This window comes from Ranitomeya variabilis, chromosome 5, assembly GCF_051348905.1.
Source record: "Ranitomeya variabilis isolate aRanVar5 chromosome 5, aRanVar5.hap1, whole genome shotgun sequence".
Lineage (NCBI taxonomy): Eukaryota > Metazoa > Chordata > Amphibia > Anura > Dendrobatidae > Ranitomeya > Ranitomeya variabilis.
Window position 1 is genome coordinate 3,405,690 of NC_135236.1, and position 15,666 is coordinate 3,421,355.

General features: G+C 49.5%; 1 protein-coding gene across 2 annotated transcripts in view; it reads left to right on the forward strand.

Annotated features, from left to right (window-relative positions):
* The window catches only part of DLG4 (discs large MAGUK scaffold protein 4), a 393,288-nt gene that overhangs the window by 19,948 nt on the left and 357,674 nt on the right, over positions 1–15,666 (forward strand). The gene's annotated exons all lie outside the window — the stretch shown is intronic.

The window sequence follows — 15,666 nt, forward strand, 5'->3', positions numbered from 1 at the left end:
GTCCAATGAGCTGGGACGTATGGTTGCCTGCAATGCAATGATCTGAGAAATGTGAGTGTTATCTTTTCTTCATTTAATCCTTTTATTTTCATAATTACCTTGTACATATTTGCAATTGTCTCATTTGTAACATCTTGGTAAAATATTTTGATAAAGCACTGCCTACATTTTGTGGGGTATATTATTTCATGCCAGTTCTCTCTCCATGCTCTAAAAACGTACCCTAAGTCTTCTTGAAGGGAATTTACGCTACTGTTTTGGGTTAGCTTCGGACCCGTTGAATCGAAGCTGGTGGCAGTAATACCATGTACTGTGCAGGCCTTTGGGTGTCACTGTAGCGACTGCGGCCTGATAATTATTGTTCCTGCCTGAGCGGGAGTAGTTTATCGCGTCGCTGCAGCGTGCCCAATAGCCAGTACAAAGCAGGCAGCCTTTCTGGCGACTAATTACCCTATGTGCAGTACCTAATCTGACCTGACGGTAAGGGGGGTGCCAGAGAGCTGCAAGTGTTAAGTGGAACTGTAAGCGGGATATACACAAATCCCTGCAGTTCATGGTATATTGAAGAGCAGTGGGATACCTAAAATAAGCCCCTGCTGTAAACTAAGAGGTCAATAGCATGGTGTGTGTTTTTTTATCACATTGTAGCAGTGGAGGGATAACTAAGATAAGCCCCCCTGCACATGTGATAGCCGTCTGTTGGTCTAAAGTCACCCCAATCCATGACATATTGGTGGCAGTGGTCAGGAATCCCTGTGGATTTTGTGACAAACTGCTGGCCGCGGCTAAGGGATCGTTACAGGAGGGTCCTGACCACTGTCTACTTCCTTCCTATAACCCATCACTGGTGTCATGTCTTCTCTGTAGTCATAGAGGAGGGTCCTGACCACTGTCTACCTCCCTCCTATAACCCATCACTGGTGTCATGTCTGCTCTGTAGTCATAGAGGAGGGTCCTGACCACTGTCTACCTCCTTCCTATAACCCATCACTGGTGTCATGTCTGCTCTATAGTCATAGAGGAGGGTCCTGACCACTGTCTACCTCCTTCCTAAAACCCATCACTGGTGTCATGTCTGCTCTGTAGTCATAGAGGAGGGTCCTGTGTTATGATCCGGTGACCTTGGAGCCGCATGAGAGACTTTCTCAGGAGTAGGTCGTACCTGTACTGACCGCAAACCCTAAACTAACACCGCAACTAGAAGTAGCCGTGGGATGTACCTAACACGTCCTAGACACCTCGACACAGCCGGAGGACTAAATACCTCTATACATGGAAATGGGAATTCTATCTTACCTCAGAGCAGAACCCCAAGGAAAGGCAGCCCCCCACAAATATTGACTGTGAGTATAAGAGGAAAAACACACGCAGGCAGAAAAACAGGATTTAGCAAAAGAGGCACTTCTAGCTAAATAGAAAAGGATAGGACAGAATTCTAAGTGGTCAGTATTAAAATCCTAAAAATATCCACAGCAGATAATACAAATATTCTACATCTAACTAAAGACATAGAAAGTATATCTGCATCTCCTGAGAATCCAGCATGACTGAAAAATCCAAACAAAGTCTAAGCTGGACAAAAACACAATGAATTGCACTAAATTGCAAAGCACACTGCATGTGTGCACAGAGACAAAAAACCAGACACTTATCTTAGCTGAATTGGCAGCAGGGCATGAGGAGCCAGAGAGAGATGCAATCCCTCCAAGTACAATGGACAACTGGCACGGACTCATGGATCCTGCATACCTAAATACCTAATAGAGCTGCAATCAGCAGAAACAACTGCCCTGGATTACAACCCCAAGACAACTGCACTACCAACAACAACCACCGGAGGGAGCCCAAGAGCAGAATTCACAACAGTACCCCCTGTTGTGAATTTGGATTTTGGGCTCCCCCGGTGGCCGCTTGTGGAATTGGACTTGTCATCCTCTTTCCTGTTTCACCTGGTTCCATCAGTAGTGGGTGTCGCTATTTAAGCTCATTTCTCTGGTGGTTTCTTGCCGGTCAACAATGTTATCTGATGCCTCTCAGTGCTTGTTCCTGCTTCTAGACTACTACTAGATAAGTTGGACTTTTGTCCATGTTTTGTTTTGCCTATTTGTTCCAGTTCACAGCTGAAGTTTTGTTACTGTGTCTGGAAAGCTCTCGTTGATCAGGGATTGCTACTCTGGCGTTATGAGTTAATGCCAGAGTTTAAGGTAATCTCTGGATGGTGTTTTGTTAGTGTTTTTCTGCTGACCATGAAAGTATACTATCTGTCTTCTGCTATCTAGTAAGCGGACCTCAAATTTGCTAAGACTATTTTCCTGCTGCGTTTGTTGTTTCATCTGAACTCACCGTCATTATATGTGGGGGGCTACTGTCTTCTTTGGAATATTTCTCTAGAGGTGAGCCAGGTCTTATATTTCCCTCTGCTAGCTATTTAGGTCTTAGGCCAGAGCTGGGCATCTAGCTATAAATAGGAAATGCTACCTGGCTATTTCTAGTTGCGCGGCAGGCTTAGTTCATGGTCAGTATAGTTCCATCTTCCGAGAGCTTGTCCCTCTATAGGCTTGCTATGATCTCTGCCTGCAGAGATCATGACAGTTTGACCGGCCAGTAAAGTGTTAAAGACCCAGGTTGAGAAAGGAGAGTTATAAGAAGTCTGCTGGAATTTTTTTTTTTTTTTTTTTCCTCCAGTCTGCCTTGCTGCAGTCTTTTTTCTCTCTCTCCTTCTAATCTCTGTATGGCTCTGTGTGCACCTGACAATAATGGATCTCCAGAGTGTAACTGCGGGTTTGAATAATCTCATCACGAAAGTACAAAATTTACAAGATTTTGTGGTACCTTCAGTTGAGCCTCCTGCTCCGGTGTTGGTTGAGGGTGAGTTGGAGTACGTTGTGGAGAAAATTTTGGACTCTCGTGTTTCCAGACGGAGACTCCAGTATTTGGTCAACTGGAAGGGTTACGGCCAGGAGGATAATTCTTGGGTCAATGCATCTGATGTTCATGCTTCTGATCTTGTTCGTGCCTTCCATAGGGCTCATCCTGGTCGCCCTGGTGGATCTGGTGAGGGTTCGGTGCCCCCTCCTTGAGGGGGGGGTACTGTTGTGAATTTGGATTTTGGGCTCCCCCGGTGGCCGCTTGTGGAATTGGACTTGTCATCCTCTTTCCTGTTTCACCTGGTTCCATCAGTAGTGGGTGTCGCTATTTAAGCTCATTTCTCTGGTGGTTTCTTGCCGGTCAACAATGTTATCTGATGCCTCTCAGTGCTTGTTCCTGCTTCTAGACTACTACTAGATAAGTTGGACTTTTGTCCATGTTTTGTTTTGCCTATTTGTTCCAGTTCACAGCTGAAGTTTTGTTACTGTGTCTGGAAAGCTCTCGTTGATCAGGGATTGCTACTCTGGCGTTATGAGTTAATGCCAGAGTTTAAGGTAATCTCTGGATGGTGTTTTGTTAGTGTTTTTCTGCTGACCATGAAAGTATACTATCTGTCTTCTGCTATCTAGTAAGCGGACCTCAAATTTGCTAAGACTATTTTCCTGCTGCGTTTGTTGTTTCATCTGAACTCACCGTCATTATATGTGGGGGGCTACTGTCTTCTTTGGAATATTTCTCTAGAGGTGAGCCAGGTCTTATATTTCCCTCTGCTAGCTATTTAGGTCTTAGGCCAGAGCTGGGCATCTAGCTATAAATAGGAAATGCTACCTGGCTATTTCTAGTTGCGCGGCAGGCTTAGTTCATGGTCAGTATAGTTCCATCTTCCGAGAGCTTGTCCCTCTATAGGCTTGCTATGATCTCTGCCTGCAGAGATCATGACAACCCCCCCTGTTATGGTTCTCAATGGCAAGAGAACATAGCCCAGCAAACATAAGAACTAGCTCTTGGAAGGATGGAAACTTAAACTGACCATGAACTAAACCTGCCGCACAACTAACAGTAGCCGGGTAGCGTTGCCTGCGTTTTATCCCTAGACGCCCAGCGCCGACCGGAGGACTAACTAATCCTGGCAGAGGAAAATATAGTCCTGGCTCACCTCTAGAGAAATTTCCCCGAAAGGCAGACAGAGGCCCCCACAAATATTGGCGGTGATTTTAGATGAAATGACAAACGTAGTATGAAAATAGGTTTAGCAAAATTGAGGTCCGCTTACTAGATAGCAGGAAGACAGAAAGGGCACTTTCATGGTCAGCTGAAAACCCTATCAAAACACCATCCTGAAATTACTTTAAGACTCTAGTATTAACTCATAACATCAGAGTGGCAATTTCAGATCACAAGAGCTTTCCAGACACAGAAACGAAACTACAGCTGTGAACTGGAACAAAATGCAAAAACAAACAAGGACTAAAGTCCAACTTAGCTGGGAGTTGTCTAGCAGCAGGAACATGCACAGAAAGGCTTCTGATTACAATGTTGACCGGCATGGAAGTGACAGAGGAGCAAGGCTAAATAGCGACTCCCACATCCTGATGGAAACAGGTGAACAGAGAGGATGATGCACACCAGTTCAATTCCACCAGTGGCCACAGGGGGAGCCCAAAATCCAATTTCACAACAGTACCCCCCCCTCAAGGAGGGGGCACCGAACCCTCACCAGAACCACCAGGGCGATCAGGATGAGCCCTATGAAAGGCACGGACCAAATCGGAGGCATGAACATCAGAGGCAGTCACCCAAGAATTATCCTCCTGACCGTATCCCTTCCATTTGACCAGATACTGGAGTTTCCGTCTGGAAACACGGGAGTCCAAGATTTTTTCCACAACGTACTCCAACTCGCCCTCAACCAACACCGGAGCAGGAGGCTCAACGGAAGGCACAACCGGTACCTCATACCTGCGCAATAATGACCGATGAAAAACATTATGAATAGAAAAAGATGCAGGGAGGTCCAAACGGAAGGACACAGGGTTAAGAATCTCCAATATCTTGTACGGGCCGATGAACCGAGGCTTAAACTTGGGAGAAGAAACCCTCATAGGGACAAAACGAGAAGACAACCACACCAAGTCCCCAACACAAAGCCGAGGACCAACCCGACGCCGGCGGAACAAAATGCAAAAACAAACAAGGACTAAAGTCCAACTTAGCTGGGAGTTGTCTAGCAGCAGGAACATGCACAGAAAGGCTTCTGATTACAATGTTGACCGGCATGGAAGTGACAGAGGAGCAAGGCTAAATAGCGACTCCCACATCCTGATGGAAACAGGTGAACAGAGAGGATGATGCACACCAGTTCAATTCCACCAGTGGCCACAGGGGGAGCCCAAAATCCAATTTCACAACACCCCCCCCCTTGAAGAGGGGTCACCGAACCCTCACCAGAGCCCCCAGGCCGATCAGGACGAGCCAGATGAAAGGCACGGACCAAATCAGCAGCATGGACATCAGAGGTAAAACCCCAAGAATTATCCTCCTGGCCATAACCCTTCCATTTGACAAGGTACTGAAGCCTCCGCCTCGAAAAGCGAGAATCCAAAATCTTCTCAACCACATACTCCAACTCCCCATCAACCAACACAGGAGCAGGAGGATCAACCGAGGGAACAATGGGCACCACATATTTCCGCAATAAAGATCTATGGAAAACATTATGGATGGCAAAAGAGGCTGGAAGGGCCAAACGAAAAGACACCGGATTGATAATTTCAGAAATCCTATAAGGACCAATAAACCGAGGCTTAAACTTAGGGGAAGAAACCTTCATAGGAACATGACGGGAAGACAACCAGACCAAATCCCCAACCCGAAGCCGGGAACCAACACACCGACGAAGGTTAGCAAAACGCTGAGCCTCCTCCTGAGACAACACCAAATTGTCCACCACATGAGCCCAAATCTGCTGCAACCTGTCAACCACAGAATCCACACCAGGACAATCAGAAGGTTCAACTTGCCCCGAAGAAAAACGAGGATGAAAACCAAAATTACAAAAGAAGGGCGAAACCAAGGTAGCCGAACTAGCCCGATTATTAAGGGCAAACTCGGCCAATGGCAAGAAAGCCACCCAATCATCCTGATCAGCAGACACAAAGCATCTCAAATAAGTTTCCAAAGTCTGATTAGTTCGCTCAGTCTTTGTCTCTTCCTCCTCTGTCTCTTCCCTCTTCCTCTGTCTCTTCCTCCTTTGTCTCTTTCTCCTGTCTCTTCCTCTCCTCTCTGTCTCTTCCTCCTTTGTCTCTTCCTTCTTCCTCCACTGTCTCTTCCTCTTCCTCCTGTTTCTTCCTATTCCCTCTGTCTCTTCCTCCTGTCTCTTCCTCTTTCTTCTGTCTCTTCCTCCTGTCTCTTCCCTCTTCCTCTGTGTCTTCCTCCTCTGTCCCTTCCCTTTTCCTCCTCTGTATCTTCCCTCTTCCTCCTGTCTCTTCCCTCTGTCTCTTCCCTCTTTCTCTGTCTTCCCCTTCCCTCTGTCTCTTTTCTCTTCCTCCTCTGTCTCTTCCTTTTCCCTGTCTCTTCCTCCTCTGTCTCTTCTTCCCTCTTCCTCTCTCTCTTCCCTCTATCTCCTCTGTCTCTTCCCTCTTCCTTTGTCTCTGTCTCTTCCTCCTCTGTCTCTTCCCTCTGTCTCTTCCTCCTCTGTCTCTTCCCTCTTCCTTTGTCTCTTCCTCCTCTGTCTCTTCCTCTTGCCTCTGTCTCTTCCTCTTCCTCTGTCTCTTCCTCCTGTCTCTTCCTCCTCTGTCCTTCCTTCTTCCTCCTCTGTCTCTTCCCTCTTCCTCCTCTGTCTCTTCCCTCTTCCTCCTCTGTCTCTTCTTCTCTGACTCTTCCCGCTTCCTCCTGTCTATTCCCCCTCTGGCTCTTCCCTCTTCCTCTGTCTTCCTCTTCCTCTGTCTCTTCCCTCTTCCCCCTCTGTCTTTTCCCTCTTCCTCTGTCTCTTCCTTATTCCTTTTCCGTCTTCCTCCTCTGTCTCTTCTGTCTTCCTCCTCTGTCTCTTCCTCTTCTCTCTGTCTCTTCCTCTTTGTCTCTTCCTCCTCTGTCTCTTCCTCTCTGTCTCTTCCTACTTACTCCTGTCTCTTGCCCCTTTGCCTCTTCCTGTCTTCCTCTTCCTCATCTGTCTCTTCCCCCTCTCTCTTCCTCTTCCCTTTTCCTCTGTCCCTTCTGTCTCTTCCCTCTTCCTCCTCTGCTTTTCCTCTTCCCTCTGTCTCTTCCTCTTCTTCTGTCTCTTCCCTCTTCGTCCTCTTTCTCTTCTTCCCTCTTCCTCCTCTGTCCCTTCCTCTTCCCTCTGTCTCTTCCCTCTTCCTCTGTCTCTTCCTCCTCTGTATCTTCCTCTTCCCTCTGTCTCTTCCTCCTCTGTCTCTTCCTCTTTCCTGCGTCTCTTCCTCTCCTCTCTGTCTCTTTCCTCTTCCTCCTCTGTCTCTTCCTCTTCCCTCTGTCTCTTCCTCGTGTCTCTTCCCTGTCTCTTCCCTCTTCCTCCTCTTTCTCTTCCTCCTGTCTCTTTTTTCTTCCCTCTGTCTCTTTTGTCTCTTCCCTCTTTCTCCTCTGTCTCTTCACTCTTCCTCCTGTCTCTTCCTCTTCCCTCTGTCTCTTCCTCTTCCTCCTCTGTCTCTTCCTCCTCTGTCTCTTCCCTCTTCCTCTCTGTCTCTGCCTCCTCTGTCTATTCCCTCTTCCTCCTCTTTCTCTTCCCTCTGCCTCTTCCTCCTCTATCTCTTCCCTCTTCCTCCTCTGTCTCTTCCTGCTTCCTCCTGTCTCTTCCCCCTCTGTCTCTTTCCTCTACCTTCCTCTTCCCTGTCTCTTCCCTCTTCCTCCTGTCTCTTCCCCCTATGTCTCTTCCTTTTCCCTCTGTCTCTTCCCTCTTCGTCCTGTCTCTTCCCCCTCTGTCCCTTTCCTCTTCCTCCTGTCTCTTCCCCCTCTGTGTCTTCCTTTTCCTTCTGTCTCTTCCTACTGTCTCTTCCCTCTTCCTCCTGTCTTTTCCCTCTTCCTCCTCTGTCTCTTCCCTTTTCCTCCTCTGTCTCTTCCTCTGTCTCTTCCCTCTTCCTCCTCTGTCTCTTCCTCTTCCCTCTGTCCCTTCCTCTCTGTCTCTTCCCCCATCTCATCCCTCTTCTTCTGTCTCTTCCTCCTGTCTCTTCCTCTCCTCTCTCTCTTCCTTTTTCCTCCACTGTCTCTTCCTCTTCCCTCTTCCTCTGTTGCTTCCTTCTCCTGTCTCTTCCCTCTTCCTCCTCTGTCTCTTCCCTCTTCATCCTGTCTCTTCCTTCTGTTTCTTCCCTCTTCCTCTTCCCTGTCTTTTCCCTCTTTCTCTGTCTTCCTCTTCCCTCTGTCTTTTCCCTCTTCCTCCTGTCTCTTCCCTCTTCCTCCTTTTTCTCTTCTTCCCTCTTCTCTGTCTCTTCCCTCTTCCTCCTCTGTTTCTTCCTCTTCCCTGTCTCTTCCTCCTGTGTCTCTTCCTCTTCACTCTGTCTCTTCCTCCTCTGTCTCTTCCCTCTTCCCCCTCTGTCTCATCCCTCTTCTTCTGTCTCTTCCTCCTGTCTCTTCCTCTCCTCTCTGTCTCTTCCTTTTTCCTCCACTGTCTCTTCCTCTTCCCTCTTCTTCCTGTTTCTTCCTCTTCCCTCTGTCTCTTCCTCGTGTCGCTTCCTTCTCCTCTGTCTCTTCCCTCTTCCTCCTCTGTCTCTTCCCTCTTCCTCCTGTCTCTTCCTTCTGTCTCTTCCCTCTTCCTCTGTCTCTTCCTCCGCTGTCCCTTCCCTCTTTCTCCGATGTCTCTTCCCTCTTCCTCCTCTGTCTCTTCCTCTTCCCTGTCTTTTCCTCTTCCCTCCTCTTTCTCTTCTCGCTTCCTCCTGTCTCTTCCCCCTCTGTCTCTTTCCTCTTTCTTCCTCTTCCCTCTGTCTCTTTCCTCTTCCTCTGTCTCTTCCTTTTCCCTCTGTGTCTTCTTCCCTCTTCCTCTGTCTCTTCCTCTCTCTTCCCTCTTCCTCCTCTGTCTCTTCTTCCTCTGTCTCTTTCCTCTTCCTTTGTCTCTTCCCTCTGTCTCTTCCTCTTCCCTCTGTCTCTTCCTCCTCTGTATCTTCCTCTTCCTCTGTCTCTTCCTCCTCTGTCTCTTCCTTCTTCCTCCTCTGTCTCTTCTTCTGTTTCTTCCCCTTCCTCCTGTCTCTTCCCCCTCTGGCTCTTCCCTCTTCCTCTGTCTTCCTCTTCCCTGTCTCTTCACTCTTCCCCCTCTGTCTGTTCCTCTTCCCTCTGTCTCTTCCCTCTTTCTCCTCTGCTTTTCTTCTTCCCTCTTCCTCTGTCTCTTCCCTATTCGTCCTCTTTCTCTTCTTCCCTCTTCTGTCTCTTCCCTCTTCTTCTCTCTCTTCCCTCTTCCTGTCTCTTCCTCTTCCCTGTCTCTTCCTCCTTTGTCTCTTCCTCCTGTCTCTGTCTCTTCCCTCTTCCTCTGTCTCTTCCTCTTTCCTGTGTCTCTTCCTCTCTCTCTTTCCTCTTCCTCCTCTGTCTCTTCCTCTTCCTCCTGTCTCTTACTCTTCCCTCTGTCTCTTTCTCGTGTCTCTTCCTCCTCTGTCTCTTCCCTCTTCCTCCTGTCTCTTCCTCCTCTGTCTCTTCCCTCTTCTTGTCTTTTCCTCCTCTGTCTCTTCCCTCTTTCTCCTCTGTCCCTTCCCTCTTCCTCCTGTCTCTTCCCCCTCTGTCTCTTCCTTCTGTCTCTTCCTACTGTCTCTTCCCTCTTCCTCCTCTCTCTTCCTCTTTCCTCTGTCTCTTCCCTCTGTCTCTTCCTCCTGTCTCTTCCTCTCTGTCTCTTCCCGCTTTCTCCTGTCTCTTCCCTCTTCCTCTGTCTTCCTCTTCCTCCTCTGTCTCTTCCTTTTCTGTCTCTTCCCTCTTCCTCCTCTGTCTCTTCTTCTCTGTCTCTTCCCGCTTCCTCCTGTCTCTTCCCTCTTCCTCTGTCTTTCTCTTCCCTGTCTCTTCCCTCTTCCTCCTCTGTCTCTTCCCCCTCTGTCTCTTCCTCTTCCCTCTGTCTCTTCCCTCTTCCTCTGTCTCTTCCCTCTTCCTCCTCTGCTTTTCCTCTTCCCTCTTGGTCCTCTTTCTCTTCTTCCCTCTTCTGTCTCTTCCCTCTTCCTCAACTGTCTCTTCCCGCTTCCTCCTATCTCTTCCCCCTCTGTCTCTTCCCTCTTTCTCTGTCTTCCTCTTCCATCTGTCTCTTTCCTCTTCCTCCTCTGTCTCTTCCTTTTCCCTCTGTCTCTTCTTCCCTTTTCCTCTCTCTCTTCCCTCTATCTCCTGTCTCTTCCCTCTTCCTCCTCTGTCTCTTCCTTTGTCTCTTCCTCCTGTCTCTGTCTCTTCCTCCTCTGTCTCTTCCTCTTCCCTCTGTCTCTTCCTCCTGTCTCTTACCTCTTCCCTCTGTCTCTTCCTCGTCTGTCCTTCCCTCTTCCTCCTGTCTCTTCTTCTCTGTCTCTTCCCGCTTCCTCCTGTCTATTCCCCCTCTGGCTCTTCCCTCTTCCTCTGTCTTTCTCTGTCTCTTCCCTCTTCCCCCTCTGTCTCTTCCTTCTTCCTTTTCCGTCTTCCTCCTCTGTCTCTTCTGTCTTCCTCCTCTGTCTCTTCCTCTTCTCTCTGTCTCTTCCTCTTTGTCTCTTCCTCTCTGTCTCTTCCCACTTCCTCTGTCTTCCTCTTCCTCGTCTGTCTCTTCCCACTTCCTCTGTCTTCCTCTTCCTCGTCTGTCTCTTCCCCCTCTCTCTTCCTGTCTCTTCCTCCTCTGTCTCTTCTCTCTTCCTCCTCTGATTTTCCTCTTCCCTCTGTCTCTTCCCTCTTCCTCTGTCTCTTCCTCTCCTCTCTGTCTCTTTCATCTTCCTCCTCTGTCTCTTCCTCTTCCCTCTGTCTCTTCCCTTTTTCTCCTCTGTCTCTTCCTCCTCTGTCTCTTCTTTCTTACCTCTGTCTCTTCCCTCTTCCTCCTCTGTCTCTTCCCTCTTCCTCCTCTGTCTCTTCCCTCTTTCTCCTCTGTCTCTTCACTCTTCCTCCTGTCTCTTCCTCTTCCCTCTGTCTCTTCCTCCTCTGTCTCTTCCTCTGTGTCTCTGCCTCCTCTGTCTATTCCCTCTTCCTCCTCTTTCTCTTCCTCTTCCCTCTGCCTCTTCCTCCTCTGTCTCTTCCCTCTTCCTCCTCTGTCTCTTCCTGCTTCCTCCTGTCTCTTCCCCCTCTGTCTCATTCCTCTATCTTCCTCTTCCCTGTCTCTTCCTCTTCCCTCTGTCTCTTCCTCCTCTGTCTTCTCCCTCTTCCTCCTCTGTCTCTTTCCTCTTCCTCTGTCTTTTCCTCCTCTGTCCCTTCCTTCTTCCTCCTGTCTCTTCCCCCTCTGTCTCTTCCTTCTGTCTCTTCCTACTGTCTCTTCCCTCTTCCTCCTGTCTCTTCCTCTGTCTTTTCCTGCTTTCTCCTGTCTCTTCCCCCTCTGTCTCTTCTCTCTTCCTCTGTCTTCCTCTTCCTCTTCTGTCTCTTCCTTCTTCCTCTTCTGTCTCTTCCCTCTTCCTCCTCTGTCTCTTCTCTGTCTCTTCCCGCTTCCTCCTGTCTCTTCCCCCTCTGGCTCTTCCCTCTTCCTCTGTCTTTCTCTTCCCTCTGTCTCTTCCCTTTTCCTCCTCTGTCTCTTCCCCCTCTGTCTCTTCCTCTTCCCTCTTCCTCCTCTGCTTTTCCTCTTCCCTCTGTCTCTTCCCTCTTCCTCTGTCTCTTCCCTCTGTCTCTTCCTCCTGTCTCTGTCTCTTCCTCTTTCCTGTGTCTCTTCTTCTCCTCTCTGTCTCTTCCCTCTTCCCTCCTCTGTCTCTGCCCGCTTCCTCCTGCCTTTTCCCCCCATTGTCTCTTCCCTCTTTCTCTTTCTTCCTCTTCCCTCTGTCTCTTCCCCCTCTGTCTCTTTCCTCTTCCTCTGTCTCTTCCTTTTCCCTCTGTCTCTTCCTCCTCTGTCTCTTCTTCCCTCTTCCTGTCTCTTCCTCTCTCTTCCTCCTCTGTCTCTTCCCTCTTCCTCTGTCTCTTCCTCCTGTCTTTCTCTTCCTTCTCTGTCTCTTCCTCTTCCCTCTGTCTCTTCCTCCTCTGTATCTTCCTCTTCCTCTGTCTCTTCCTCCTGTCTCTTCCCTCTTTCTCTTCCTCCTGTATCTTCCCCCTCTGGCTCTTCACTCTTCCTCTGTCTTCCTCTTCCCTCTGTTTCTTCCTCTTCTGTCTCTTCCCTCTTCGTCCTCTTTCTTTTCTTCCCTCTTCTGTCTCTTCCCTCTTCCCTGTCTCTTCCTCCTGTCTCTTCCTCTTCCCTCTGTCTCTTCCTCCTCTGTCTCTTCCTCTTTCCTGTGTCTCTTCCTCTCCTTTCTGTCTCTTCCCTCTTCCTCCTGTCTCTTCCTCTTCCCTCTGACTCTTCCTTGTGTCTCTTCCTCCTCTGTCTCCTGTCTCTTCCTCCTCTGTCTCTTCCTTCTTACTCCTCTGTCCCTTCCCTCTTCCTCCTGTCTCTTCCCCCTCTGTCTCTTCCTCTTCCTACTGTCTCTTCCCTCTTCCTCCTGTCTTTTCCCTCTTCCTCCTGTCTTTTCCCTCTTCCTCCTCTGTCTCTTCCCTCTTCCTCCTCTGTCTCTTCCTCTCTGTCTCTTCCCGCTTTCTCTTGTCTCTTCCCCCTCTGTCTCTTCCCTCTTCCTCTGTCTTCCTCTTCCCTCTGTCTTTTCCCTCTTCTTCTGTCTTCCTCTTCCCTCTGTCTTTTCCCTCTCCCTCCTCTGTCTCTTCCCTCTTCCTCTGTCTCTTCCCCCTCTGTCTCTTGCCTCTTCCTCTGTCTCTTCCCTCTTCCTCCTGTTTTTCCTCTTCCCTCTGTCTCTTCCCTTGTCTCTTCCTCTTCTGTCTCTTCTTTCTTCCTCCTCTGTCTCTTCTTCCCTCTTCTCTGTCTCTTCCCTCTTCCACCTTTGTCTCTTCCTCTTTCCTCTGTCTCTTCCTCCTGTCTCTGTCTCTTCCTTCTTTGTCTTTTCCCTTTTCCTCCTCTGTCTCTTTCCTCTGTCTCTTCCTCCTGTCTCTTCCTCTCCTCTCTGTCTCTTCCCTCTTCCTCCTCTGTCTCTTCCTTCTTCCTCCACTGTCTCTTCCTCTTCCCTCTGTCTCTTCCTCGTGTCTCTTCCTCCTCCTCTGTCTCTTCCTTTTGGCTCTTCCCTCTTCCTCCTCTGTCCCTTCCCTCTTCATCCTCTGTCTCTTCCCTCTTCCTTTTCTGTCTCTTTCTCTTCCCTCTGTCTCTTCCCTCCTCTGTCTCTCCCTCTTCCCTCTGTCTCTTCCTCTCTGTCTCTTCCCTCTTTCTCTGTCTTCCTCTTCCCTCTGTCTCTTCCCCCTCTGTCTCTTTCCCCTTCCTCCTCTGTCTCTCCCTCTTCCCTCTGTCTCTTCATCTCTGTCTCTTCCCTCTTTCTCTGTCTTCCTCTTCCCCCTGTCTCTTTCCTGTTCCTCCTGTCTCTTCCTTTTCCCTTTGTCTCTTCCTCCTCTGTCTCTTCTTCCCTCTTCCTCTGTCTCTTCCTCTCTCTTCCCTCTTTCTCCTCTGTCTCTTCCCTCTTCCTTTGTCTCTTCCCTCTGTCTCTTCCTCCTGTCTCTTCCTCCTCTGTCTCTTCCTTCTTCCTCCTCTGTCTCTTCCCTTTTCCTCCTCTGTCTCTTCCCGCTTCCTCCTGTCTCTTCCCCCTCTGGCTCTTCCCTCTTCCTCTGTCTTCCTCCTCCCTCTTCCCCCTCTGTCTCTTCCCTCTTCCTCTGTCTCTTCCTCCTCTGTCTCTACCGTCTTCCTCTTCCCTCTTCCTCTTCTGTCTCTTCCTCTTGTCTCTTCCTTCTATCTCTTCTTCTTTGTTTCTTCCTCTCTCTCTTCCCACTTCCTCCTGTCTCTTTCCCCTTTGCCTCTTCCCTCTTCCCCGTCTTCCTCTTCCCTCTTCCTCGTCTGTCTCTTCCCCCTCTCTCTTCCTCTGTTTCTTCCCTCTTCCTCTTCCTTCTGTCTCTTCCTCCTGGCTCTTCCCTCTTCCTCTGTCCCTTCCCTCTTCATCCTCTGTCTCTTCCCTCTTCCTTTTCTGTCTCTTTCTCTTCCCTCTGTCTCTTCCTCTTCCCTCCTCTGTCTCTCCCTCTTCCCTCTGTCTCTTCCCCTTCTGTCTCTTCCCTCTTTCTCTGTCTTCCTCTTCCCTCTGTCTCTCCCCCCTCTGTCTCTTTCCCCTTCCTCCTCTGTCTCTTCTTCCATCTTCCTCTGTCTCTCCCTCTTCCCTCTGTCTCTTCCCTCTTTCTCTGTCTTCCTCTTCCCTCTGTCTCTTCCCCCTCTGTCTCTTTCCTGTTCCTCCTCTGTCTCTTCCTTTTCCCTTTGTCTCTTCCTCCTCTGTCTCTTCCTCTCTCTCTTCCCTCTTCCTCCTCTGTCTCTTCCCTCTTCCTCTGTCTCTTCCCTCTGTCTCTTCCTCCTCTGTCTCTTCCTTCTTCCTCCTCTGTCTCTTCCCTCCTCCTCCTCTGTCTCTTCCCTCTTCCTCCTCTGTCTCTTCCTGTTTTTTCCTGTCTCTTCCCCCTCTGGCTCTTCCCTCTTCCTCTGCCTTCCTCTTCCCCCTCTGTCTCTTCCCTCTTCCTCTGTCTCTTCCTTCTTCCTCTTCCGTCTTCATCCTCTGTCTCTTCCCTCTTCCTCCTCTGTCTCTTCCTCTCTGTCTCTTTCCACTTCCTCCTGTCTCTTGCCCCTTTGCCTCTTCCCTCTTCACCTGTCTTCCTCTTCCCTCTTCCTCGTCTGTCTCTTCCCCCTCTCTCTTCCTCTTCCCTCTTCCTCTGTCTCTTCCTCCTCTGTCTCTTCCCTCTTTCTCCTTTGCTTTTCCTCTTCCCTCTCTCTTCCCCCTCTGTCTCTTTCCTGTTCCTCCTGTCTCTTCCTTTTACCTTTGTCTCTTCTTCACTCTTCCTGTCTCTTCCTCTCTCTTCCCTCTTCCTCCTCTGTCTCTTCCCTGTCTCTTCCTTCTTCCTCCTCTGTCTCTTCCCTCCTCCTCCTCCTCTGTCTCTTCCCTCTTCCTCCTCTGTCTCTTCCCGCTTTTTCCTGTCTCTTCCCCCTCTGTCTCTTCCCTCTTCCTCTGTCTCTTCCTTCTTCCTCTTCCGTCTTCATCCTCTGTCTCTTCCCTCTTCCTCCTCTGTCTCTTCCTCTCTGTCTCTTCCCACTTCCTCCTGTCTCTTGCCCCTTTGCCTCTTCCCTCTTCACCTGTCTTCCTCTTCCCTCTTCCTCGTCTGTCTCTTCCCCCTCTCTCTTCCTCTTCCCTCTTCCTCTGTCTCTTCCTCCTCTGTCTCTTCCCTCTTTCTCCTTTGCTTTTCCTCTTCCCTCTCTCTTCCCCCTCTGTCTCTTTCCTGTTCCTCCTGTCTCTTCCTTTTACCTTTGTCTCTTCTTCACTCTTCCTGTCTCTTCCTCTCTCTTCCCTCTTCCTCCTCTGTCTCTTCCCTGTCTCTTCCTTCTTCCTCCTCTGTCTCTTCCCTCCTCCTCCTCCTCTGTCTCTTCCCTCTTCCTCCTCTGTCTCTTCCCGCTTTTTCCTGTCTCTTCCCCCTCTGTCTCTTCCCTCTTCCTCTGTCTCTTCCTTCTTCCTCTTCCGTCTTCATCCTCTGTCTCTTCCCTCTTCCTCCTCTGTCTCTTCCTCTCTGTCTCTTCCCACTTCCTCCTGTCTCTTGCCCCTTTGCCTCTTCCCTCTTCCCCTGTCTTCCTCTTCCCTCTTCCTCATCTGTCTCTTCCCCCTCTCTCTTCCTCTTCCCTCTGTCTCTTCCCTCTTCCTCTGTCTCTTCCTCCTCTGGCTCTTCCCTCTTCCTCCTCTGCTTTTCCTCTTC